At 45.8% G+C, this 26,784-nt stretch overlaps 1 long non-coding RNA gene across 1 annotated transcript; it reads right to left on the minus strand.

The window, feature by feature from the left end:
* Positions 25,613–26,384, minus strand: LOC109714952. Its single transcript, XR_002217467.1, has 3 exons — positions 26,359–26,384; positions 25,856–25,911; positions 25,613–25,770 (listed from the first exon to the last, which is right to left on the minus strand). It is a non-coding gene; the product is annotated as an uncharacterized LOC109714952 (long non-coding RNA).

Genomic DNA, 26,784 nt, shown 5'->3' on the forward strand with positions numbered 1-26,784 from the left:
CGTTTGGTTCTGCGACGCACCACCTGACGGCGAGCTTATAGGCTTTGGTGGCGGTGGAACATTCGTGTGGAGGATCCCGTACTGATGCCGTCCACTATCATGTGCGAACTCAGATTCAAGGATTGTTGATTGACTACTTATTTCCTCAGAGTGTAAAGAGACAGGGGGATGGAAAGGGGATTTTGGGAAACTTTCGACTGAAGGCAGGACAGAAACAGTGGCACGTCGATGAGCGAGGAGTTCTCGCCGATTAACTGCATTGCGCTTACTTTGGTAGGGTCGAGGATTGATAGGACAAGGCTCGTATTCTTTGGAGGTGGTTTGCACGGGCCTGCGATTTTCAGATTTGGGTCCAGGTGTCAACCTCTCACTTACCGGGGATGCCAGCTGAACCGGCCGTTGACGTCGAGAAGGCCCAGAGATAATGAAGGAAAGAGATGTTGTAGATCGAAGCGCAAAGGGAAGAGACCTGCAGGTGAAGCAGTGGTCAGCATCCATTTAGAGGGCACCCCAAGACGTATCCGGGAGGTCGACAGGTCGACAGTCGAGGGGTCCGCGTTTCCTTCCGGCCCCGTGGGAGCACCCGAGGCGTCGTCGACGCACCGCTGTATTATCTGTGGTGCGCCTCACGTACCGCGGCCACAGTTTCCACAGGCGGTGGGGGCAGGTCTTTTCTTTGCCTGCTAGGAGGGGCCACTTCGGTTCAAGTGCCCCGGAGAGGTTCTTTGCCCTGCGACCCCTCGGGTCAGCGAACTGCCACCGTGCATCTTCAGCTTCGGAGCCAGGACCCCACACGCGTAGTCGAGCTCTAGGCCGACCACCAGGCACAGCGGGCATTCAGAAGAGTTCCGCCCAGCAGGGTCGGACGGTGGGCGCGATGCTATGGGGTCGGCCCAGACGAAGGCCCGCCGCCAGCAGTACAGGAGGTCGTAGCCAGGTCATTATTGGATGCTTATGATATTCGGTTCGGTGCATTATTTGGCCCCTCCTGGTGCTCACATCTTTTTATTGATCGGTTAGCTTCGTGTTATGTTGCCAATTGTATTCCTTAGCACCTAATTTGCATCTGCGGACGGAGCTGATTGGTTTACCGAACCGATACCCTAGCATGCTTCGTGGACTTTTGCCCCTCGCTGCCCAGTTAGGGTAGCCCGAGCGATTATGCCATTGAATATTATTTGGCCACACATCAAACTAGGTGATTTGATATAGTAGTGCGGTTAGCGATTGGTTGACACAGTATTATTCCGACCATAGATTGCCCCACGAACAGAACTTGTGACCTTTAGGGAAGCCGGGTTTCAACAAGGATTTGTTTATAAGGGGTGTCAGAGTCATTTTGTCGCAATTACCATTAGCTCTTCGAGGAGCACGACAGTTGATACGGAGCAGGATGTGTAGCCTATTTGGCTTAGCATTTCTGTGAGTGACGGAGAAAGCCGGTCAAGATTGATGATATCCCGGTCTGGTTTGCGAGAATTCGGGGATGTGTTTTCAGCCTAATGGCCGGCCATGCCACCCCGATAGGGAAGTTGGAGTTTGTGATTGGACCTTGTCCCTGGACTAACCCCTATTTTAAAAGCCCCCTATAGGGATGGCCACCCGCTGAATTAGAAAGAGCTGAAAGGCACAGTACAAGATCTTTAGATGAAAGGATTTATTCGACCAAGTGTATCGCCCTGGGGAGCACCGGTGTTATTTGTAATAAAAAGGGGATGGATCTTCTTCGATGTGCGTGGATTATCGAGAAATCAAACAAAGTTCACAATCAGAGAATAAATATCCATTGGCCTAGAATTGGATGACTTATTTCCATCAGCTGCAAGGATCGAAAAGTTATACCTTCCAAAATCGATTTGTGCAAATCAGGCTATTCATCAGCTTCAAGACTTAAAGCCTGAAGATGTTTCTAAACTGCTTTTTGTATATACACTGTTATGGGCATTATTGTTAATTTACAGTCATGCTCCGTTGGATTAACAAATGCTATTTGGTTTTATTATGAACCGTGTCCTTTAAGCCCCTATTTGTACGGATTTGGTGGTATGTTTTATTGATGACATCTTGATTCTCGAAGTGACAAAATGGATGATATGACATTTGTATGTATGTGGTTTCAAGTATCTTCGGGCGAAAAGGAATTATTATCTTTTGCCAGCTAAGAAGTGCATTTTGTGTTCCTTCGAGGAAGTGGATTTTCTGGGCCATGTGAGTTCAGAAACTGTGTGATATTCTGGATATCCCAAAGAGTGTAAATGTGATATATGTTTTTTTTGGCTATGTCCGACAGTGTCACAGAAATTCGGATTGTTTTTTCCTCTTGGTTTAGCGGATATCTACCGAAGGATTTGTAGAAGAATTTGCGAAGATTGTCTACTTCCTCGTCACTCGACTCTTATTTTAAAGGAGCCTAAATTTTATGGATGAAAGCTGCGGAAAAAAAGCTTTTCAAGAGCTGAAGGATCTCTCTCTGTGTGACTACCGGCCCGATTCTGGCTTTGCCTGTAACTGGAGTGGATTATGGGATTTACAGCGATGCCATCACTGAATGGATTTAGGTGTGTTCTAATGCAGAACGGCAGGAGTAATTGCTTTATGCTTATCTCGCAATTAAACGATTATGAAAAAAAACTACCCTACACATGATCTTGAGGTTAGCAGCTGGTGGTATTCGCTTTAAAAGCTTTTGGCCCACCACTACCTCTAGCGGCGAGGCGTTGCGCCGAAGTTTATACAGATCATAAAAGCTTAAAGTACTGTTCACTCAGAAAGGAATTTAAACTTTGGAGACAACGTAGATTGGTTGGAGGTTACCAAGGATTTATGGATTTGCACCATGCCTCTATCACCTGGAAAACTGATGTCGTTAAGCAGATGCTTCTAAGGTCGAAAATCGACGGAAAATTTCGCGATGTCGATAACAAAGGCAAATTGTTGGTAAAGGAAATTGGTAGGCAATTGAATTTGGAAGTGGTAGCTCCGTGATTACGGCCTTTGGGAGACTTAAATGTCATTATGGTGCAACCTACCCTGATTGAATCAATAAGGAAAGCAAACTTCAAGTATGGAATTCCTGCAGAAGAATTCGCGGATAAGATCACTTGGTGATCATGAGTAGTGATTTTCGAGTAGATGATCAGGGATTGTTGAAAATTCGGTGATAGGCTCTTATTGTAACCGGCAGATTCTGTATGTAAAGAAGAGATTCTTAGCCAGAAGCACATGGGCGGCCGTATACTGTTTTACACCCGGGGAGTACGAAAAATGTATGAAGGATTGAAGTTAATTTACTTGGTGGCCCTGCGAATGGAAAAGGAAAGTTGCATACCTTGCTGGGCTTAAGTGCTTAACGTGGTCAGCAGGTTAATTGCTGAACATTCGACTTCCTGCGGAAAACTTCAGAGTCTTACCCATTACCAGGTGTGGACAAGTGGAGAGGATCACTATGCGATTTCATCGTTGGCATTACCTCGGCTGCACAAGGCGGTCACGATGCAATTTTGGTAATTGTTGATCTATTGGACTAAATCTGCCACTTTATTCAATCATACGGTGTGTGGACGAGGGAAAGACTCGCACAAGTGTTATTTGATGCAAATTGTGCAATTACACGGAGTACCTGGCTTGTCGATTGTTGTCAGATCGGGAGACACCCGGGATTTCTTTCACATTTGCTGGAAGGAGCTTTACAGGAGCATTATACTCGATTGGATTTTAGTACTTCCTTCCACCCCAGGAGTGATGGGCAGTGTCTGAGGCCCGTACCATTCCAGACCCTTGAGGATAGTTGCGGGCCTGTGTGGATTTGATTACCAGGGCCAGTTGCGCCACAGTCTTGCCTATGGGGCAAATTTGCTGGTATAACAATAGTCTATCAAAGCAAGTATTAAAATGGCACCTTTTTGAAGCCCCTTTATGGTAGAAAGTGCATATCACCACTTCATTGGAGTGAAGTTGGGGGGAGAATTGCGTTTTTGCGGTCCAAACGTATTACAAGAAAGGGCTGGAAGTTGCTAAAAGTTCGACTTGCGCGCGGAACGTCTTGACAGCCCAAAGTCGGACACAAAAAGAGTTTATGCGGCAAACGTCGCGGCGAGAACTGGAATTTCAAGTTGGCATCAGGTATTCCTAAAACGGTTTCCCCGACGGAAAGGAGGTTAAGAGATTTAGCATTCGGAGGAAAGTTGGTTATGTCCTCGGTTCATTGGACCCTACGGAGGTGTTGGAGCGGATAGGGCCCCGTAGCGTTATCGGCTTGCTTGTGCGCGATCTCTTCGGGAGTACATTAATTTTATGTATTTCATGTATCTACTCTACCGCGAAATATGTTTTTGATTTCCAACTCACAATTATTTGGAGAGTAAACCCCAGCTGGATTTACAAAGAAGGATTTTTTGGAGCTTCGGAGGAGCCATCCAGTTGAGGGATATACTCGAGAAGAAAAAACAGCTTCGAGAACCGCGAGATCCCCTAACGTAAAGATCCTTTGAGCATCATGGATGAACGGGAAGCACTTGGGAATTGGAGGAGTGCAATGTGTAGAGGCACTACCCCTACCTTTCTCGATAGAATCTTGAGGTAAAGTGTTTTACAAGGGTTTCGGCGGACGAAACTTCTTTTTAGAGGAGTGAATGCTAATTACACTGGACTTTCGCCAAATTGCAGAGTTCGAGTGGTTTGTGGAATGAAGCTGTGGAATTATTCTACTTGTTCTATTTGACTTGGACAAGTTTGAGAACAAGTTAGAGAGTGCATTTGGAGTTAAAAGAAGAAAGAAAGTGCATAACTGGCGAAAATCAGCCCTTTTCTGCTTGCTGTACCTGCTACAGACATTACCTTGTACCGGTACAAGCTGCGCAGATTTCATGGCAGGCAAGGTTAGTTTGTATAATTTCACACTTGATCCCTATCTATTAATGACCCCCTACACGACCCCAAGGGGAGTCAGGTGGAGTATGCTTGGGAGCTCAGAGAAAGGTTGCTTCCACCTTCCTCACTCTCTTTCTCTAGGGTTTTCTCTCTCTACAAAGAATTCCGCCGATTTTCGCTCGTTTCGTTCGCCAGACGGTTTGGGTTCTTCGCTGTCGCCATGTGTCGCAGGAAGCTTACGTGACGCGTGGAGAGAGTATTTTTGAGGCGTTTCGCCAGCCCTGAAACAGTAGCTCACTCGGGTGGGCAAGTCTGAGAAAGGGTAATCGGCCTCACTTTTCTCTATCGACGTTTTCTTTAGTCGCTTAGTATGGATTTTTTGAGTTTATGTGCTTGCTAGCTGTGATTCTTCTGAGGTTTCAGCAAGTATTAAATGAATTATTAGTGTGAATTTAAGTTCTAAGACTACGGATCAGCCTTTTGAAAGTTAAATTGGAGAGAAGTACATTTATGAAGCCTAAAATGTAGAACTAATTGCCTTATTTTGCGCCGAATTGATGAAATTAGATTACTTCTTCGCAAGCAGGGTCTTCGAGCTCGTGAGATGAACTTGTACGTCTTTGGGAAGGCTTGGTTTGGAAGGTATTTTTACCCTAGGTTAAGCCAAAATTTCAGTAGAAGCTGAAATTGTCAAGATTCTCGGACTAATAATTGCTTTATATGATGGTTTGATGTCGTTTCGTTTTTTTGTTCGCAGCGAGAGTGCCGATTCGAGGCCTTGGATCAATCGTTAGTTGACTTGGTGAGAGCAATTGGGAGACCATCTTGAAGATATGTACATCGTCCCAAAATAGGCGATTTAAGCGGGGTTTACTGTACTAAGTGTAGTTTAGGCCAAATCGGATATTCGGCTCGTTTGCTATTTTGAGTCGGATTAGATGTTGGACCTATGGAGCTGATCCTTGGACTTCCTTGGACTGATTTGGGAGCCTAGTACTAGGTGGGTCGCGGACTAACCAGGAGCAAGTGGAAACTCCCTAGTTCTATATGTATCTATAAGGATAGATTAATCGCATTAGGTGCATTGAGGGTGCTTATGATGTGATTATAGGAGAATTTGAACATATCATCGTGGAGTTTGTATGCTTAGTAGAATGATAAACTCTTATAAAGTGGAGAGAACATACTATACATGAAAGTATTTATATTCATATTCCAATATAGTTGAATGATAGAACAAAGTGTAGGATGTACTTTAAAGTAGAGGAACAATGACATTCTCTTGACTCTAACGTAGAGAACTATGACATGCTCATGACTATGTTGATAAATGCCATTTTGTTTTAGTCTTTGACCCTTCTTGGTCTACAATCTAAGTGCAATACTAGCTCTTGTTACTATTGTGCTATTGAATTCGATCAGAGGATTCGAGGCGTAAGAACTTGCAAAATGAAAATATGAAAATGTGGGACATGTGGCAATGGACTTTGCTGTGCCATTGTGCTCCATTCGCACCGCTTGTGAGGGTTATTACTCGCTACAACGGCAACTCCGGAGTTGGCCTACGCACAGTTGCTCGCCTGGCTGGGGAGGGTGCCGAAGTGGATTGCGCCGGGGTTATAATACACTTTGTGATGGTTAGGCGGGCAGTGGACTACCTTGAGTAGGTCCTAGTGAATTGAAAATTGAAAATGAAAAGGATAGAATGATAGTAAATGATGAGTATCGTTGTAGTCAGTACTAGCAGTATTCACTTCTATGGATTTATGTTTTATGTTCATGTTATAGAGTTCGATTACTTCTATCTATCCAGTTGACTTTATTACTGCAGGAAATCATGTTTACATGTTGAATAATGCGCTGTTACCGGTTAGCACTGCTTATTTCTATATTCATGGCACTCTATGCTTTTACTACTTTGCAGTACATTCATGAGCCTAGTGGTTTAATTGCCGAGTCTGCTGACGGCTTACGCCACTGGGAATATTGTAAATTAGTTTACCGCCCTTTTTTGGTGTCTGGTTTTTAACTATAGCCATCTGCAGGAGAGGCTAGCGGATCGCTGGCAGGAGTCGGCTCTAGCTAGACTTTGCGTAGGAGCGTGCTAGTCGATCACCTGGCTACTCGGGCTGACGGCGGAGGGTGATGTCCATTGTTATAGTCGGGATTACCTTTGTACGATATTTTGTGTACCTGTGTTGTATATTGAATTGTAGATCCAGATGTGTTCTAGTTCATACTTTCTCCTCTTTCGCTTGAAGATTTGGATTGTATACCCTCTTTGTTATTTTACTGATGGTACTTTCTGTTCTTATACATGCTCTGACTGATCAGGATAGGATCTCTTTGTTTTACTCCTATCGACTGCTTTCTTGTAGCTGCTTATATACTGGCAGGTGATTATGGCGGGGCTCTGTGGCACTGTTGCGGACTATGCTTCGCTGGTCACCTTGGGGGTGACAGTCCCTAAAGACTCAACCCAGGGCTCTCGGGATTACCAAACTATAATATGGTTATCCCCCGGGACCGACAGAGGCCCTCCCAGTAGCGCGCCCAGACCCGCCATATGTCTACACATATAAGGCGTCTACAACAACAGCAGAAATAAAGCAAGAGAACTGTAACACACTAGACCTTTGCAAATTGCGAGGTTCGAGTGTTTGATCTGAGTGTCGAGCTTTTTTAGACTTTCTGGAAGGTCGTAGACAGTATTCCGACCTATGGCTCGCATCCCGAGAATTGTGGTTTCAAGCTAGTACTAAAAAACCCAAAAAATTTGGATTTTGGTTAGCTCTCAGGTAGCCTTCAGAGGCTGGTGTACCGGTACGGGGTGATGGCTGTACCGGTACAGCCATCAACTGTGGCATTGTCTCAGCCGACCCGAGGCTCGGGTTGGGCGTTTTCATGGGAGGTGTACCGGTACGCGGGCCCGTGTACCGGTACGCGGGCCCGTGTACCGGTACGCAGAGGCAATTTTTCAGCTGTCCGAACTGCAGGGGGTTTTTCGCGTTTGTGCCTAATCTATTGAGCACCCACGCCCCTTAGGGCTTCTCCTGAGCCCAGAACACAAGGAGGAGAAGGTAGGGCACCCTCCCCTTCATCTCTTTGGATTTGGTCCCTGTCTTTTGGATTTTTCTTGGATTAACCTCTCTCTTTTTCCCTTTTGGTGCTATTGCACCATGATTGAAACCAAGAGCTTGGATTTGGAGCTTTGTGGAGGGAAGATCTTGGGACTTAGTGTATTTAGAGCTTCATTTAAAGCTTCTAAGAGGTAAGCTTGTTGTTCTTTTCCTCTAAATTGGAGTTTTATTGTTAGAATTGAGATGAAACCCTAGAATGAGGTTTTAGGGTTTAATTTGGGCATTTTGAATTTAGGGCTTTTGGAGCTAGATTGAGTGGATTAGAGGCTTCCTTTTGGTTGGATTGGAAGGGCTCTAACTCTCTTTTGGAGCTTTAGAGGAGATTTTGCACTAGAGGTGAGTTTTCCTCACCTATGCTTAATTAGCTTAATGATTGAGCTAAGTGTTGTCCGTATGGTTCGTGTGACGCTTGTTCTTGTACCTCTAGGATACTAGGAGGCTAGTGGACACCCACATTGGAGCAAACGAAGAGTTTCGTTGTCATCGGTGGGTTTGGCTTCATGAAAACGGGGCGAAATGGCCCTAAGCTTTCTAAACCTTTCGTATACTATTTCTAAATGCAAATCTATACTAAATGAAATTTATGTGAATTTTAGAACCCCTAAAATGCATGTGTTATGTATAAGAAAATTTTCACTCTATATAGTAGAGCATTCTGAGTATTGTGGCATGCATTTGGGTTAAGCTTGGACTTAGTAAATAAAAGTGTCATAAAGGGGCACTTAGACTAGCACATATGAGACTATTGTATTGAGACTTAGAGATAGGCCATTGGACATCTATTACTTCCATGTTTTAGACATGATGACATAGAGATAGGCCTATGACAGAGTTGTGACTTATTCCATATTGTAGACATGAGGACTTGATACTTGAGGTATACTGATAGCATGCTTGCCATTGTGCTCATTCGCACATGCTTGTGAGGGTCGCTCCCTACAAGCCGGCACTTCGGAGTTGGCCATTGCGATACGTTCGCCGTGCGGGATTGGGCGCCGAAGTGTATTGCCGTGGGAAAGGCTCATTCCTAGGGTCGGGATGTTGACTACCACGGGGCCATTAGGCAGGGTAAAGCCAGACAGCCTTCGGGTGGGTCTTATCAGAGCTGAACTTTAAACAGATAAAGTGACAAGTGAACATTGACTAGAATAGTAAACAATGACATCTTTACTATTACATTGTGGACTTTGGGTAGTTGCATATTCATGCATTACATGTTGGGTATTCATGTGTATATATCTAGTAGTTGCTTTCTTACTCATGCAAATCATGCTAAGTAGAGATATCATGATTATTGGGTACTCGTTTATTTATTTATTTACAGTGCATTTATCGCTTTTGTTATAGTTGTACACTGACCCTCTTTTATATTCTCGGGCCTAGTGGTGCATTTCACTGAAGTTAGTAATTGCCCACTGGGAACTATTATTTAATAGTTCTCACGTCCCTGTTTCTATGTTTTTCTTTCAGAGCCTTCGGCACCGGCGGAGGCACGGGATCGCGGCAAGGGTGTCGCTTAGCTAGCTCGTGGAGAGTTCTTTTGCGCTAGGTGGTTACTCCTCCTTTTTGTATTTTGAGGGAGGGAGAGGTTTTGTGCCATGTATAGAGAGACCACCTTGTACTTCACTCAGCACTCATTATGGGGCTCCTATTGTATTTACTTTATGCTTTAATTTAGTGGATTATCAGCTTTATGTTCTCTTCTTTGTTTTAGAACTAGTTGTAAAATGCTCTGATATCACTAGATCTCTTTGTATTATAGTTTTAATTATTGAAAATTTTGTAGACGCCTTATATGTTTTAGACGTATGGCGGGTCTGGACACGTGCCGGGTAGGCTTCTGCTGAGCCCCGGGGCGTGACAGATTAAATTGGTATCAGAGCCTAGGGTTGAGTCTTAGGGGACCTAGCAAACCTTAGGCCGGTTGGACTATAGGAAATAGGCTCGTGAGAGACGAGGTCTATTCGACTTGTGAGGGAAAGAATCATGATTGGGTATTATGATAACTCTAAAGAGTTAGAGTTGATTGGATTGTTTGGCTTCTAACTTCGCGGAGGGTTACGTTGGCGGCTGACAATGTAACATCGGGAGTTAGATGTGGATAACACTTCCTTACTTTCGCATGATTTGGGTTTTACTTTGAGCGGGGATTCGATAGCATGAGTTACTAACTTGCGCTTTTATACTGTTTCAGTGACGATGCCGATTACTCGCTCCCAATCAGCCGGGGCGTACAATGCGGCAAACCTTGAGGAGGTCGAGACCTCCGCTACCTCTGGATCCAGCGAGGTCAGCGAGTTGAGGGGCCAGCTTGCGGCCCTTACTGATTTAGTTACTCAGCAGGCGGAGGCGGCCCGACAGCAGACTGAGGCGGCACGCCAACAGAAGGCGCGGATGAAGCGCCTGGAGCTCTACTCCTGCAGCAGGCAGCAGCTTCTAGGGAGACGCAGGGCCCTACACCGCCAGCACCCGTTGTGGACGTTGCACCGAGAGCGCCGTCCCCCGCGCCCAGTTCTTCGCGTGCGGCGCCTGTGGCAGCAACCCAGGAGGAGGTTTTGGTGGCACCACCTGTGCAGAGGCCCCCAGTTGGAGCTGTATTCCCTACCTTGGTCGAGGGGCGGAGCGAGATAGACTGATGGAGCGCCTCAATGAGTTCAGGAGGTGCAGCCCCCGAGTCTTCGACGGCGAGAAGGTCGACCACTGGATCGTGGAGAAGTGGTTGATGCATATGGAGAAGCTCTTCCGCGACACCTTCGTGGAGGAGAGGGACAGAGTTTGGCTTGCCACTCACCATCTGGACGGCGAGGCCTATCGCTGGTGGTTGGACCTCCAGGAGCACCCCAGTACGGACTTGGCAGCTATTACTTGGACGAGATTCAAGGAACTTCTCTTGGCGCATTACTTCCCGACGAGCGTCAAGAAGAAGATGGAGCAGGATCTGCGCAGCATGCGCCAGGGAGACCACACCGTAGCCGAGTACGAGAGGGAGTTTTCACGGCTTCTGCATTGCGTGCCTTTCGTCGTGCGGGACGACGAAGACAAGGCCCGCATCTTCGAGCGAGGGTTGAGACCGTCTATCTACCGGTTTGTGCAATCCTCCAACCTCCAAACCTACCGGGAGGTGGTGGATCACGCGCTCATTGTGGAGAGTGGCGCGGCAGAGATGCAGGAGCGGCGAGAGGGCTTGGATAGGGGTAAGGCCAAGAGGCCTGCGACGGAGGGTGCGGGCCATAAGCACTCTAGGAGGCCGCCGAAGCACCCCAGGAGCCAGCAGCGTGGGCGTGACCCGGCGCCTCAGCAAGGAGGATCAGAGCGACGCCGGCCCTTCCCGTGTGTGATCTGTGGTGGTCCTCATCACCCACCGCAGTGTCCACAGCGAGCGGGCAGGTGCTTCCAGTGTGGCCAGGAGGGCCACGTGCAGACCGAGTGCCCGAGGAGTTTTTCACCAGCACCGTCGACTGCTTCAGCACCGGCTTTACCGGCCACTAGCCAGGGGACTCCATCGGCACAGTACCAGCCTAGGCGGCCACCCGTCCAGCGTCAGAGCGAGGGATCACACCAGGCCCCGAGTGGCCGCATGTATGCCGCTCAGACCGAGGAGGCGGCGACAGCCGGGGATGTGGTTGCAGGTATCTTTTTACTTGATGGCATTAGAGTTCGTGCATTATTTGATACCGGTGCATCACATTCATTCATAGATCGGCTATTCGCCGAGTTGCATGGCATCCAGTTAGTTCCATTGTTGCATCCAGGACAGGTTGTAGTACCCGACCACACCCTTGATATTCGAGAGTTTGCCCCAGCTGCCCTGTGCGTATAGGGGATTGGATTATGCCTGTGGATTTGCTAGCCTTGCGCAAGTTAGGGGAGTTTGATGTGGTCTTGGGTATGGATTGGCTAACTAGGTACTATGCCACCATCGATTGCAAGAATTGCACGGTTACTTTTAGAGAACCGGGGCAAGTTGAGGTGATTTTCAGAGGATGCCAGAGTTCGCTTTTCGCGATGACGATCAGCTCGTCTCAAGCTAGGCAGCTGATCGGTAGAGGCTGTGTAGCCTTTTTGGCTAGTGTTGTGTTGAGGGGCGTTGATGATACGCCTAGGCTTGAGGACACTCCGGTGGTATGGGAGTTTCAGGATGTGTTTCCAGCTGAACTACCGGGTATGCCTCCTGATAGGGAGATTGAGTTTGTGGTAGATCTCGTCCCTGGGACTACCCCAATCTCAAAAGCACCCTATAGGATGGCACCGGCGGAGTTGAAGGAGCTGAGGGCACAGCTACAGGATCTTCTGGACAGAGGCTTCATTCGGCCGAGCGTCTCGCCTTGGGGCGCTCCAGTTTTGTTCGTCAAGAAAAAGGACGGATCGCTTCGCCTATGTGTGGATTATCGTGAGCTCAACAAAGTCACGATCAAGAATAAGTATCCGTTGCCGAGGATTGACGATTTATTTGATCAGCTTCAGGGATCGTGTGTGTATTCCAAGATAGACTTACAGTCGGGATACCACCAGTTAAAGATTAAGCCCGAGGACGTTTCAAAGACGGCTTTCAGGACACGGTATGGACACTATGAGTTCACAGTTATGCCGTTTGGGCTTACTAATGCCTCGACAGCTTTTATGGATCTGATGAACCGTGTCTTTAAGCCTTATCTGGATAGGTTCGTCGTGGTGTTCATCGACGATATTTTGGTCTACTCTCGAAGTGATGCAGATCACAAGGAGCATTTGAGGATTGTACTCCAAGTACTTCGGAAAAAGGAGCTCTATGCCAAGTTGAAGAAATGCGAATTTTGGCTTCGAGAGGTAGCATTCCTTGGACATTTGATTTCAGGATCAGGCATCGCCGTGGACCCGAGAAAAATTGAGGCTATCAAGGATTGGCCAAGGCCGACGAGCGTTACGGAGATACGGAGCTTTCTTGGCTTGGCCGGCTACTATAGACGGTTCGTTGAGGGATTTGCAAGGTTATCTACTCCCCTCACGAGGCTCACGCATAAAGGTGTTAAGTTCATTTGGAATGATGCATGTAAAAGGAGCTTCCAAGAGTTGAAGCAAAGATTAACTACCGCTCCGATCCTAGCCCTACCAGTCGCTGGCGCAGGGTATGTGGTTTATAGTGATGCTTCTTTTAATAGATTGGGTCGCGTTTTGATGCAGGACGGCAAAATGATCGCGTATGCTTCTCGCCAATTGAAGGAGTATCAAAGAAACTATCCTACTCATGACTTGGAGTTGGCGGCCATAGTCTTTGCTTTGAAGCTATGGCGCCACTATCTTTACGGCGAGTGATGCGAAGTATATACGGATCATAAGAGCTTAAAGTACTTATTCACTCAGAAGGAGTTAAACTTGAGACAGCGCAGGTGGTTGGAGCTACTCAAGGATTACGATCTTACTATTCTCTACCACCCGGGCAAGGCTAATGTGGTGGCAGATGCGCTAAGTAGGAAATCGATGAAAAACTTAGCGATGTATGTCGTGACTCAACCGCCGTTGTTCGAGCAGATGAGGCGGTTGGAGTTGGAGGTGGTGGCTCCTGATACCCCTTTGAAACTGATGACTTTAGTAGTGCAACCTACATTGCTGGATAGAATCAAAGAAAAGCAAGCCACCGATGAGGGATTGCAAAAGATTAGAGGAAAAAATGATTGATGGTTGCTCCGACGATTTCCTTGTGGACGACCGAGGGTTGATGCATTTTCGGGGACGACTTTGCGTTCCGGCAGATTTGGAAATTAAAGAAGACATTCTCCAAGAAGCGCACCGGGCGCCCTATGCTATACATCCGGGTGGCACCAAGATGTACAAGGACTTGAAACTGCTTTATTGGTGGCCCGGGATGAAAAAGGATGTTGGCGAGTTCGTTGCTAGATGTCTTAACTTGCCAACAAGTGAAAGCGGAACATCGAGTTCCCGCAGGGAAGCTTCAGAGTTTACCTATACCTGTGTGGAAGTGGGAGAAGATCACCATGGACTTCGTGACAGGATTGCCTCGCTCTCAACAGGGCACGATGCTACTTGGGTGATCGTGGATAGGTTGACGAAGTCGGCGCACTTCGTGCCTATTCATACTACTTGGACCGGGGAAAAGCTCGCACAAGTGTACCTTGATGAGATTGTGCGGCTTCACGGAGTGCCTACTTCGATTGTATCTGATCGAGACACCCGGTTTGTGTCTCACTTTTGGAGGAGTCTGCAGGACGCCCTTGGCACTCGATTGGACTTCAGCACTGCTTTCCACCCACAGAGTGATGGACAGTTGGAGCGCACTATTCAGACCTTAGAGGATATGCTCTGGGCATGTGTGATAGACTTCTAGGGAGGATGGTCGCAGCATCTACCTGTGGCGGAGTTTGCTTATAACAACAGTTAACAAGCAAGCATCAAGATGGCGCCCTTCGAAGCACTTTATGGACGGAAGTGTAGATCGCCGCTTCATTGGAGTGAAGTTGGCGAGAGACTGGCTTTAGGCTCTGATGTGCTCCAGGAAGCTGAGGACAAAGTTCGCATCGCTCGGGAGCGACTTTTGACGGCGCAGAGTAGACAGAGGAGCTACGCTGATCAACGGCGGCGGGACTTAGAGTTCCAAGTTGGAGACCATGTCTTCTTAAAGGTCTCGCCGACTAGAGGAATAAAGAGATTTGGGATTCGGGGAAAGTTGAGCCCCCGTTTCATTGGACCGTATGAGATTTTGAGCGTGTAAGGCCGTAGCGTATAGACTTGCCTACCACCGAACCTATCCGGTGTACATGATGTCTTTCATGTATCAGTCCTCCGAGGTACATTCACGATCCCAGCTCACGTCTTGAATGCTATACCAGTGGAGCTGCATTGAGGATTGGAGGCTTCGGAGGTTTGTGGGGGGCAGGGGGGGCAAGGGCTTTTTTTTCTGTTTTCTCTTTGTTCGGGATTTTGTCTTTTTGGGTTTTTGTTTGTTTATTTTTTTTGCGGGGGTTATTTTATGTTCTTGCATACATTTGTGAGTTAGTTTTCGGAGGTTAGTGTCGGGTTAGGATGCAGTGAAGAAGCTAGTGCTTGGAAATTTAATGTTTGGGAACAGGTTTTCCCTTTGTTATTGATAGATTCTTGTGGCAAATCGCACGGGAGTCTGGAGATCTTTCTTTTACGTTCGGGAGTCTGATAGATCGCTTGTATTTTGGCTTTAGGTTTGATGTCGTTGCGGTAGGCTTTTGGCACTCTTGTGTAGATTTTAGGTTGGCCTTGTGTTTTTTTTTACTTTTTTAGGTGTAAGATGTCTTGATGTAGGTTAATTATCTAGATATACCCGCAATTTTCTTCTGTAGTTCTGGGCTTGTTTGTGGACGAAACCCTTTAGGAGGGTAATGTAACACACTGGACCTTTCGCAAATTGGCGAGGTTCGATCTGTTGTTTTGAATTGTTCTTTGAGTTTTGCCTTCCACTTTGTTTCATCGAGGTTGTCTTGGTAAGGTCGTTTTAGTATGTAGCAGGTGTTCTCGACATTAGTATTTTGTACCGCATATCTTGTAGAGATGGTTTGGTTCTGTTATTATGTTTCAGTGAACGGTAACCGTTTTTTTTTTTTTTTTTTTTTTTTTTTTTTTTTTTTTTTTTTTTTTTTTTTTGTTTCTTGATTTTATTTGTTTTAGTTTTTGGAAAAATCCATCATAAAAATATGGATTTTGTTCAGTTCTTTCTTCGGTCTAGTCATTTTTGTGATGGTATTGGTTACTTTGGTTGTCTGTGTTTGGTATTTCTTGTATTTGGTCTCTTTTAGTAGGCTGGCTTGGTTTAAGTGTGTCTCGCTTCCGGTAATTTCGTTATTCTGTATGTTTTTGTTTGTTTTTGGCATGGTTGCTCTCGGTTGTGATGCTCTAATTCGGTTTACGAGTTTGTGAGTTGATAGATGGCTGTTTAACCTTTGCTGAGTTATCATGTTTGTCCACAAATGTGTCATTTTGTCATTTCAGCCATGTAGGCCGAGTGGCGATTTATTTGTTGTGTCCTTTTACGAGAGAGGGTATGTACGGTTAACGACTTGTGGCTATTGCTCCTGTTGTAACTGTTTCACTTTTTTCTGTGGGTAGCGTTGCGATCAAGTAGCTTTCTGTCATTATTTTTTTTAGTTTTTTTACTTTTGGCGTGGAGCTTCCCCGAACTAGCATGGTGGGTTTTTTTGTGTATTGTGCCTAAACTGCGTAGTTAGGTCACCTTCACTTCGTGATATGCTTGTTAAGGGCTTCTCCTAGAGCCACGCAACACTAGGGGAATAGGGAGAAGGTAGGACATGTACCAGCCTCCCTTTTTGCATTTGCTCTTGTGTGGATTTGTGTTCACGTCATTCATCTTTTGATTTTTTGGATTAGATTTTGCTCATCTCTTTTTTCAACTCATTTTTTGTTGCTTATTTGTGGTATTGATTTTTCACCATATTTGGTTATTATTTCCAGTCTAATTGAGTCTTTGTGATTTTTAGTAGTCTTTATTGTTGGATATAACGGTGGATAGATCTTAGGACTTAGTGTATTTAGAGCTTGATTTAAAGCTTCTAAGAGGTAAGCTTGTTGTTCTTTTCCTCTAAATTGGAGTTTTATTGTTATAATTGAGATGAAATCCTAGAATGAGGTTTTAGGGTTTAATTTGGGCATTTTGAATTTAGGGCTTTTGGAGCTAGATTGAGTGGATTAGAGGCTTCCTTTTGGTTGGATTGGAAAGGCTCTAGCTCTCTTTTGGAGCTTTAGAGGAGATTTTGCACTAGAGGTGAGTTTTCCTCACCTATGCTTAATTAGCTTAATGATTGAGCTAAGTGTTGTCCGTGTGGTTCGTGTGACGCTTGTTCTCATACCTCTAGGATACTAGGAGGCTAGTGGACACCCTCGTTGGAGCAAACAAAGAGTTTCGTTGTCATCGGTGGGTTTGGCTTCACGAAAACGGGGCGAAATGGCCCCTAAGCTTTCTAACTATTTTTAAATGCAAATCTATACTAAATGAAATTTATGTGAATTTTAGAACCCCTAAAATGCATGTGTTATGTATAAGAAAATTTTCACTCTATATAGTAGAGCATTCTGAGTATTGTGGCATGCATTTGGGTTAAGCTTGGACTTAGTAAATAAAAGTGTCATAAAGGGGCAATTAGACTAGCACATATGAGACTATTGTATTGAGACTTAGAGATAGGCCATTGGACATCTATTACTTCCATGTTTTAGACATGATGACATAGAGATAGGCCTATGACAGAGTTGTGACTTATTCCATATTGTAGACATGAGGACTTAATACTTGAGGTATACTGATAGCAAGCTTGCCATTGTGCTCATTCGCACATGCTTGTGAGGGTCGCTCCCTACAAGCCGGCACTTCGGAGTTGGCCATTGCGATACGTTCGCCGTGCGGGATTGGGCGCCGAAGTGTATTGCCGTGGGAAAGGCTCATTCCTAGGGTCGGGATGTTGACTACCACGGGGCCATTAGGCAGGGTAAAACCAGACAGCCTTCGGGATGTTGGGTATTCATGTGTACATATCTAGTATAGTTGCTTTCTTACTCATGCAAATCATACTAAGTAGAGATATCATGATTATTGGGTACTCGTTTATTTATTTATTTACAGTGCATTTATCGCTTTTGTTATAGTTGTACACTGACCCTCTTTTATAGTCTCGGGCCTAGTGGTGCATTTCACTGAAGTTAGTAATTGCCCACTGGGAACTATTATTTAATAGTTCTCACGCCCCTGTTTCTATGTTTTTCTTTCAGAGCCTTCGGCACCGGCGGAGGCACGGGATCGCGGCAAGGGTGTCTCTTAGCTAGCTCGTGGAGAGTTCTTTTGCGCTAGGTGGTTACTCCTCCTTTTTGTATTTTGAGGGAGGGAGAGGTTTTGTGCCATGTATAGAGAGACCACCTTGTACTTCACTCAGCACTCGTTATGGGGCTCCTATTGTATTTACTTTATGCTTTTATTTAGTGGATTATCAGCTTTATGTTCTCTTCTTTGTTTTAGAACTAGTTGTAAAATGCTCTGATACCATTAGATCTCTTTGTATTACAGTTTTAATTATTGGAAATTTTGTAGACGCCTTATATGTTTTAGACGTATGGCGGGTCTGGACTCGTGCCGGGTTGGCTTCCGCTGAGCCCCGGGGCGTGACAAGAACAAAAGAATCTAACGATGTCAGAGCAAAGTAAATAACTAAGTTCTACACAGAGGGGTAAGTATAAAACTGAAATCCACTAATAAAGCCATAGAGTAGTACAAAGAAAATTTCAAATACAAAAACTAAACATAAAGAGTATATAGGTGGTCTCTCTATACGTGGTTCTCAAAATCTCTCTCTCTCTTGAATACAAAAAAAGGAAAGAGTAAACCACCTAAGCTCACAAGTAGCTTCCAGCTAACTAGCTACACGACTCCCTTGCTGCGATCCCGTGCCTCCACTGGTGCCGAAGGCTCTGAAATAACATCAAGAAAAGAGGGTATGTGAACTATGATTTATAGTTCCCAGTGGACAATTACTGACCTTGGCTCAATGCACCACTAGGCCCCAAAAGAAAAGGGTAAGTCCAAAAGCAACAATAATAATAAATGGATTGCATTTATAGAAGCATGATTAAATTGCTAAACTACTATGTCGCAAATAAACATGATGTCAAATGTGATGTACATCTACTTTATCAAAATGAAGCATGTCCAAGCATGACTAATATGTCCCATCATAACGAACAAGTAGGCTATCATGATCCACTATATCAAAGTATGATGAGTATGCTCTATCATGGCAGCAACGTATACTATGATGCAACAATTAAGACTATCATGTATACTACAAGTCCCAACACTATGCTATAAGCATGTCAAGGTAATCAAACTACTAAGCCTATCTAGTAGTGATAGTCATTTCCCGATTCAATGTCATTGTTTCCAACATGTTCTAGGACCTACATAGTGTAGTCCAGCTTGTGCCACCTAAGTGTTGGTGGTAGCTCGAGCATTCCCACTCTAGGAATGAGTCTATCCCTCCCGACCCCGTAGGTTTCTTGATACCGCACGAGCGAACATAAGTCACGTAGGCCAACTCCGGAGTGCCGGCTTGTAGAGAGCGACCCTCACAAATATGTGCGAATGAGCACAAATGGCAAACAAGCGTAATCATCGTCTCAAGTACCCAATCATCATGTCTCTAGCATGGTAATAGTCACTAGCATCTCAACGATCTAGCTCTAGGTCACAATGTGATGTTCCAACACTCACTATGCTTAGTGCCTCTTTATGACACTTAAGCTTGTTATAAGTTAAGCACATTTCATATTCTATGTTCCATTCATGACATTAGTACTAGGTTCTCATCTAACCCGAGCTCAATGCCCCTTTATGACATTAGCTCACTAACTCACAAGTCAAATTAGTCCAATGCTGCTTTATGGCATTATAATAGTTTCAATATCCAATTGAGGTCTAAGTCTATAGGCACTTTACATATGTCATTTCTACTATGTAAACATGAACCCAAGTCTCTCATAAGAATGCTAATGCACCTATATGCCTCACATGCGAGTTCTCTACTTCATAGAGGTCCGAAAATACAATGTATGAAATATAGGCATTTTAAGCATTCTAAAATTATAAATAATACATCTAATATGATTATGCATACTTTTTCACTTAACGATACTCAATTCATCACAAATTAGATTTTCTCATTGTGTGGCTAGGTCAAACCCATCGAACCGTCTCGGAATCTTTCGTTTCGCCGAACGGAGTTGTCCACAAGTATCTAAGTACCCTAAAGGTATGGAGCGAACAGATAAACAAACGTTACGAGCAACTCTAGGCTCAAACATTAACCACCACAAGCAAAGGGGCAAAAACTCACCTAGGGAGTAGAAAATCTCTCTCAAGCTCCAAAAGAGAGCTAGATCCTTTCCAATCCGATCAAATGGAAGATCCTAAACCAAACAATTGAGCCTCAAAAGCCCTAGATCAAGAACGCCCAAAATCAACCCTAAAATCTCATTCTAGTGTTTCATCTCCTAAAAATCAACAAAACATGATCTAGAGGGAAGAAATGAGCAACTAACCTCCTTAGAAGCTCCAATCCAAGCTCCAAGGGTGAAGAGAAGATCTCCTCTCTTACAAGCACCAAGTCCAAGCCTTCAAGCACCAACAAGGTGGGAAGAGAAGGAGAGGAAAAGAAATGCTCCAAGTCCTCAAGCTAGATCCTCTTCCTCTTCTTCTCCTTCTTCTTCTTCTTCTTCTCTATCTAGGGTGTTGGGAGAGTGAGAGAAGGAGAAATGAGAAAAGAGAGAGGGTGAAATGGCCATATAGGCCATCAAATGTAACAAAATTCAAAGAGGCCCCTCAATTTTCCAATATTGCATCAGCCCGGACTGGGCAGTTTTCGAACTGAGGGACCGGTCTCCCCGACATGGGACCGGTCTCTCGGCCTGCCCCAAAAATCCAACGTTCGGGAACCGGTCTCTCCCAGCACGGGACTGGTCTCTCCCCGTGTGGACGCACTCGGGGACTGGTCTCACCCGCCAGGGACCGGTTGCCTCGCCGGCTGCCGAAACGCTATTCTGAGGGGACCGAACTCTCCTAGCCAGGGACCGATCCCCGAGAGTAAAAACTCTCAGAACTCGTCTAGAACTCAGGTTTTCGAACTTTTTAGGTCGGAAAACATTCTACGACCCTCCATCAAGTGTGGAAAAGCTCGAAACACATCCAATCACTCGAACCTCGCAATTTGCACAGGTCCAGTGTGCTACATCCAGTGTGTTACATCGACACTCCTCTTCGAGTTAAATAACTAAAAAATAAAAACTATAACATAAAAAACTTCATATCATTGTGACAGAGAGACTTGTATACGAAATCATGGAGAAAAATTACTAGCTGAAATATCAACAAAATTGCTACAGCTGAAACAAAATTATACTTTACCAAATTCAGAAAAATAATACCCTGTCAATGTAATAACCGAGATTTTGATCAATAAAGAGAGAATTGAAATTTGAATTTCGAATTTAGAATTCAAATTGATATATATATGTATATAAGTGTATATATATATATATATATATGTGTGTGTGTGTGGCTTTTTGGTGGAAACAAAGAGGGTTGATTTCGTCGCGAATCGGTGACCAAAGCGGATGAAACGAAATGCTAGATTCGATGCCCGAGTCGTGCTGAACACACTGGCGCGATCCGATCAGAAATCAGACTGACGGATCTTCGGGAATCGCGAAGTATTCACAGAGAGGTCGAAATCGGCAAAACGGTAGAATCGCGAAAACCCCTATATTTTATGTGTCGTTTTGCGCGAATTTGAACGTCGAGGGACTTGTGCGCAAATAACACGTGCTGGCAGGGGACCTAGCTAGAAATATTGGACTTGGATGGGCTTCCCTGCAATATTACACCTTGTATAAATGTTGTTTTAGGGTTCACCCATGGAACCTTAACCCTAATTCGCCCCCAGCTAACCCTAGTCCACCCAGCCGATCTCAGCTCCCCCCTACCCTGCCCGTGCACGCGCCCCGACTGCCGACGAGCAGCCCCGGCTACCGAAAATCCCTGCAGCACCTCCCTCTTCCCTCTCTCGGCCTCTCTCTCCTCCCTCTCGGCCATAGAACTCGGGGAAGCTTCAAAACACCCCTGGAAGCTTTTCCCTTGGCTGAGGCCCATCTCCGGCGCCGTCCCCCCGCGCCGCTTAAGCCCCCTATGCAAACTGCGGCCAACCGAGCCAACTCGGACCGAGCTGACCTAGGCTTGGGACTCGTGCGCGGTGGAAGCCCTAGCTCGGCCGCCCCATTGTCAACTGGCCGCCAGCGACCTCCAGCGCGCATCCTCGCCGTCCCCGTACGCCGCCGGCCACCGCCCGAGCTTCCTGCGGCCGTCCGGGACACGTGCGGGCCGAGCTTGAGCACGCAGTGTCTCCGCGCGCCGCCGCCGCCCACCATCGGGCGTGCCACCCTTCCCTCGGCCTCCGGCGATGGATCGTCGTAGCCCTGTGCTCCTCCGACCACCGCGCGGCCACCGTGGACCCATGAACCCAAAAGCTGTTGGCGGGCTTGATCTCCGCCGCCACCCCACCAGCTGCCGCCCACCGCCGGCCAGCACCTGCCCCGAACCCCTCGGACTGGCCGCACCCGTCCCCTGCTGGAGCGCCCGCCGTCCGGCCGCCGGCGACTATCCTCAAGCTCCACTGCTCCTTTAAGGCTGTAGTTATGTTTCAGCACTTTATTTTGGGGTTTTGGTCGCCTTTCCGGCGATCCGAAGGCACCCCGATGACTGTGGAAGTGAGCACGATCATCCTCGTTTCGTGCTGAACATCGTGCTCACCTCCATTGGGGTCAACGATGCCTTGGTTAGCGAGTTTGACGCGATTTAGGCGCTATGCGTGCTGTTTCGCTGAAGTTCGCATCACTTGCACGGCGGCAACAGAGGCTGGCAGTGCTCCGAAGGGTGAGCACGGCCTCTGACACGCCGAGACCTATCTGCAGGTGTCTTGGTTTGGCTGATTGACCCCTGTTTTGCATGGATGGACCATAAAAGCCTTGAAATCACATAAAATAATAGGATTTCATGAATCGGAAGGGCTTTTATGCAAATGTGTTGGTTGTGGTCGCTGTGGGCAGCGTGTGCGGGCTATGGGTGACCTCTGGACTGGTTGTCCAAGGTCCCAAGCCTTTTCGGAAATCAATTGTTGATTTCCGGTGCATTTTTCGGCAAAATCTGCCGACAGAACACGGTTTGAGTTCGGAATTCTTCCGACGGTGCCTTGTGAGCTATTGTTATGTCGCTGAGCCTTGTTGGCTGGTCACCCGCATTGTTTCGAGGGTTCAAAAATGACGAGTGAGCGACGGTGGGTTCCAGTGTCGAAATTAACACTTCCGAAAACCCGGATCGGAACGATCCGATGATAATCGTTTCGACGTGAAGTGATGTGCGCTGCCATGAACCATGGATAATGGTGTTTTGTGGTAGCGGGTGACTCATAGTACGAGTCGGTATTTTTCGGGACAGTTCGTGGGTCCCGGCGGAGTCCTGGTGCGGTTTTCTGGACTTCCGGCGTGTTCGGCAATCGATTTTGGGAAACTGATCCCGGGGTTTCGTTAGTGGGGATTGTGAGTTAGCGTTAGATGTTAGTGGGTTAGATTTTAACCCAGTGGACCTTTCGTAGGTTTGGTTGTTTCGTCTCCACAGTCGAGAGACCAGTTCTATAGTTGTACAGGTGGGTACTTCGATCCGAAGTCGGTACAGTGGTGCACACTCGGTGATATCTTCTTACCCTTGCTTTCCTATTATTACTCCACATTCATATATTATATGTTGAGCTTAGCACCTACACTGTGTTCCTTGTTGCTCTACTTAGTTACCTTGCATATCCTGCATCATGTTTAGAGTAGAGCAGTTTTGTGATATCTATGACCTGGTTGGTCGGTTCTCTTATCCCGTACCTATGACCAATGGGGTCGGTTTACTGCATTTACTTTTGTGACCTACTTGGTCGGTTAGACTTTTGGTGACCTATACGGTCGACACGCCCTGAAGGGCAAGATTGTCGGCTGGTTGCCGACGGTTGGCTATTGAGCATATCAGCATCGATCGCTCGAGACTCGTACGCATTTCACGAACACCAGCGGTCTGATCCACCGTAAGAGGGTGTTCTTTTCCGGAAAAGTGGTTGTATAATATACCGAAACTCGGTAGAGAATATCGAACTTTAGCTGAATTGACTAAAGTGTGTGAAGGAAATAGTTGGACGAAGTCCATTTAACATTCCAACAAGGTTGGAAGGGTTAAAGTTGAGTTCCAAAAGAGTTAGAAAGGTTTTAGCATTGCTCAGCGCGAATTGGAGTCGAAACGATGCAAAAATTGAGGTCTGGAACTTTTGTTACCGGTAATGCATTGAACTTGTACCGGTACCAGGCAGCAGACCGAGAGAAGCAGCTCTCGGGTTTGAAAAATCTTGGCTGTTAAACCGGTGACAAAATATCCTGTACCGGTACCAAGTGTATTACCCAAGAAGGTTGCTCTCGGGTTTGGCTGTACACGATGTGTAACCGGTGACAAATTCACCTTGTACCGGTATGCAGTGCACTTCGCAGCAGACTTTGGTCTGCTGCAAATATGAATTGAGGGAGGGTCTTTTTGCAATTTTGGCAGCCTATATAAAACCCCACACTCCCTTTCTCTCCCTTTCACAGCAAAACACCCTCTCCTCTCTAATTTTGTCCCTCTCTCTCTCTCTAGGAGCTCTCCACCAAGGCTAAAGGAGGAGATCAAGAGGAAGTTTTGGGGTTTTGAAGACTTGGGGACTCTCCTACAAGGTGGACCTTGGAGAGCTAGTGGGCTAAGGTAAGGTTTTGTCACGCCCCGAGTTCACAACGGAAGACTACGGGATGCTAACAGACCCACGAAATGGAGAGAGTTTTCCCTGTCCGAACGAAGCGGCAAAAATATCAAACAGTTTTCGAGAATTACAAGAAACTATCGGGCACAATACAAGTATTAAAAGGAGTCATGAAAAGCCAAAAGACGAGTAGCAGAGCACTATACATAAGCTGAACCACCGAACAACAAGAAACTAGTAGTAAGATACATAAATTCACACCCAAAATCAAGTACAAGCAAATGGTCCTGGCCTGCGCCAGTCTAAAGAAAAGTACGATGGCTCACTATCTGGAAGTCTGCTACAGATAAGTATACTGGTAGGGTGGCTAACTAGGCGCAATCCCCTTACCTCGCTCAACTGATGGTGCACCTATCCCTGAAAAAGGAGACCACAAAAGGGCGTGAGAACTACTAATAGCAGTTCCCAGTGGGTACGGTCGGCGACGACAACGACCTTCCCACTAGGTCTAAAAGCAAAAGTAACTAAAAGAGCGGTAACTAGGAAAAGAAAACAGAGTAACACTAAATCGTAGTGCAAGGTAAGAACTCCACATATAGAGAAGTACACAGTAAACTGAATGCAGAGGACTAACAAGAATTCAACTAGTATTATAGATATTCACCGCATATAGTAAATATGAAAGCAATGTACTGATTACTAGTGAAATCATAGGATAGAATATCAATGCAGTTATACAATTATAACTCTACAAATCAAGTTATCTTTGTTTGGCCATTAGAATAAGAAAATATAGTCCTGAAACCCAATCACCATGACCGACTCATAGGTCCGGTCAAGCCTGCGCCTGCCTAGTGCGCGGACACACTCCCGCAGGTCTGACGGCGACCCCTAGGCTACTGTCTCAACTATCACTGGCCAGCATCCGGAGCGGCACTCGAGGGGAGATGGCATCTGCAGGCTATAATCTATAATCACGAGAAACTGCACCTACTATAATCAACTCAAAACGTCAAAAGAGCTAGTTACACCTATCTTAACTCAATATCAAATGCCCAAGAAGAATAGGTGATGCATAATGTGATCAACGCAAGAGAGTAATAACAATCTGGTAGTATCTTTCAAATGCTATAACGAGTCACAATAGCTAGGCTTATATTCATACTCATGCTCTAAATCATGTCTTGATACTGAATTTCATATTCGCGCTTCAATTTTCACACAATGAGGACCAATGAAAAGTAGACATATGTGCAAGTTTAGTTTCATGTGAGGATCGATAAAAAGTATTTAACTTGTGCCAAAATAGACATAAGAGGAAATTCGCCGTTTTCGGCAACTCGGAACCCACCTCGACTTGCTATGTCAACTCAGGTAAAAGGAATGCTACACGCGACCCTTCTCACGATTGCCCGAAAATACTACACACGACGAAACATTTCGAATTACAATCAACGAACTAAGATTTCCAATAGAGCTCAATTCACGTAATTTGAACATCAATACCTTAAATTGCGCCTAAATGGAAATGTATAGCACCCTAATTCATGCTCTCGGACACCCTGCGAGTATCAATTGCAATTTAGAAAAGCGAATTATGCCAATTGAAACACTCGATCCACTTCATTCTTCCCCTTCATGCATACTATTCCCTTTCTTTTCTTTTCTTTCCATCTCTTTCTCTCTTGAATTCTCTCTTTCTTTCCTTCTCTTCTTTCTTTCTTCTTCTTCTTTCTTCTCTTCTTTTTCTTTCTTTTTTTCCTTGCTACCCCTGCAGCAGCAGCAATTTGCTGCTGCTGCTGGGCAGCTTGCAGCAGCAGCTGCTGCTACTGCTGCTGCAGTACTTTACAGCAGCTTGCTGCTGCTGCTAAAGTACCCGCAGCAGCGGCAGGGCAGCAAAGCTGCAGCAGCAAGAAGAGAGGGGAAGGAAAGGAAGAAGAGAAGAAGAAGAGAAAAAGAAAGGGAAAAGGGAGGAAAGAAGAATGGAAAGGGAGAAAGAAAAAAAATACCTTCAATCTTTTCTTCTTCTTCTTCTTCTACTACTTCTCTCTATCTCTCTCTCTCTCTCATTTCCTTTCTCTTCTTCTCCAGGCTGAGGAAATGAGGGGAAAGGGATAAGGATGGATTTAGTGGAATTCCACTAAGTTGCCCATTTGCATCTTAGTCCAAAATTTTTGCTATTTGCAATATGGCCCTCATAATAAAATGTTGGCCCAAATCATCCGTTTTCGCGTCAATTTCACGCCAAAACGGTTTCACCTCATTTCCACCCTCCTTCTCACACCTACACAGGTGACAAAAGTCCGTATCTTACATCCTCCCCTCCTTAAAAAAGTTTCGTCCTCGAAACAAACAAACTTACTCAGGAAGCTCAGAAAATAAAAAGGGATAGCGCTCCCGCATCTTATATTCAAGTTCCCATGTCGCCTCCCTTT

Source organism: Ananas comosus, linkage group 9, assembly GCF_001540865.1.
Source record: "Ananas comosus cultivar F153 linkage group 9, ASM154086v1, whole genome shotgun sequence".
Lineage (NCBI taxonomy): Eukaryota > Viridiplantae > Streptophyta > Magnoliopsida > Poales > Bromeliaceae > Ananas > Ananas comosus.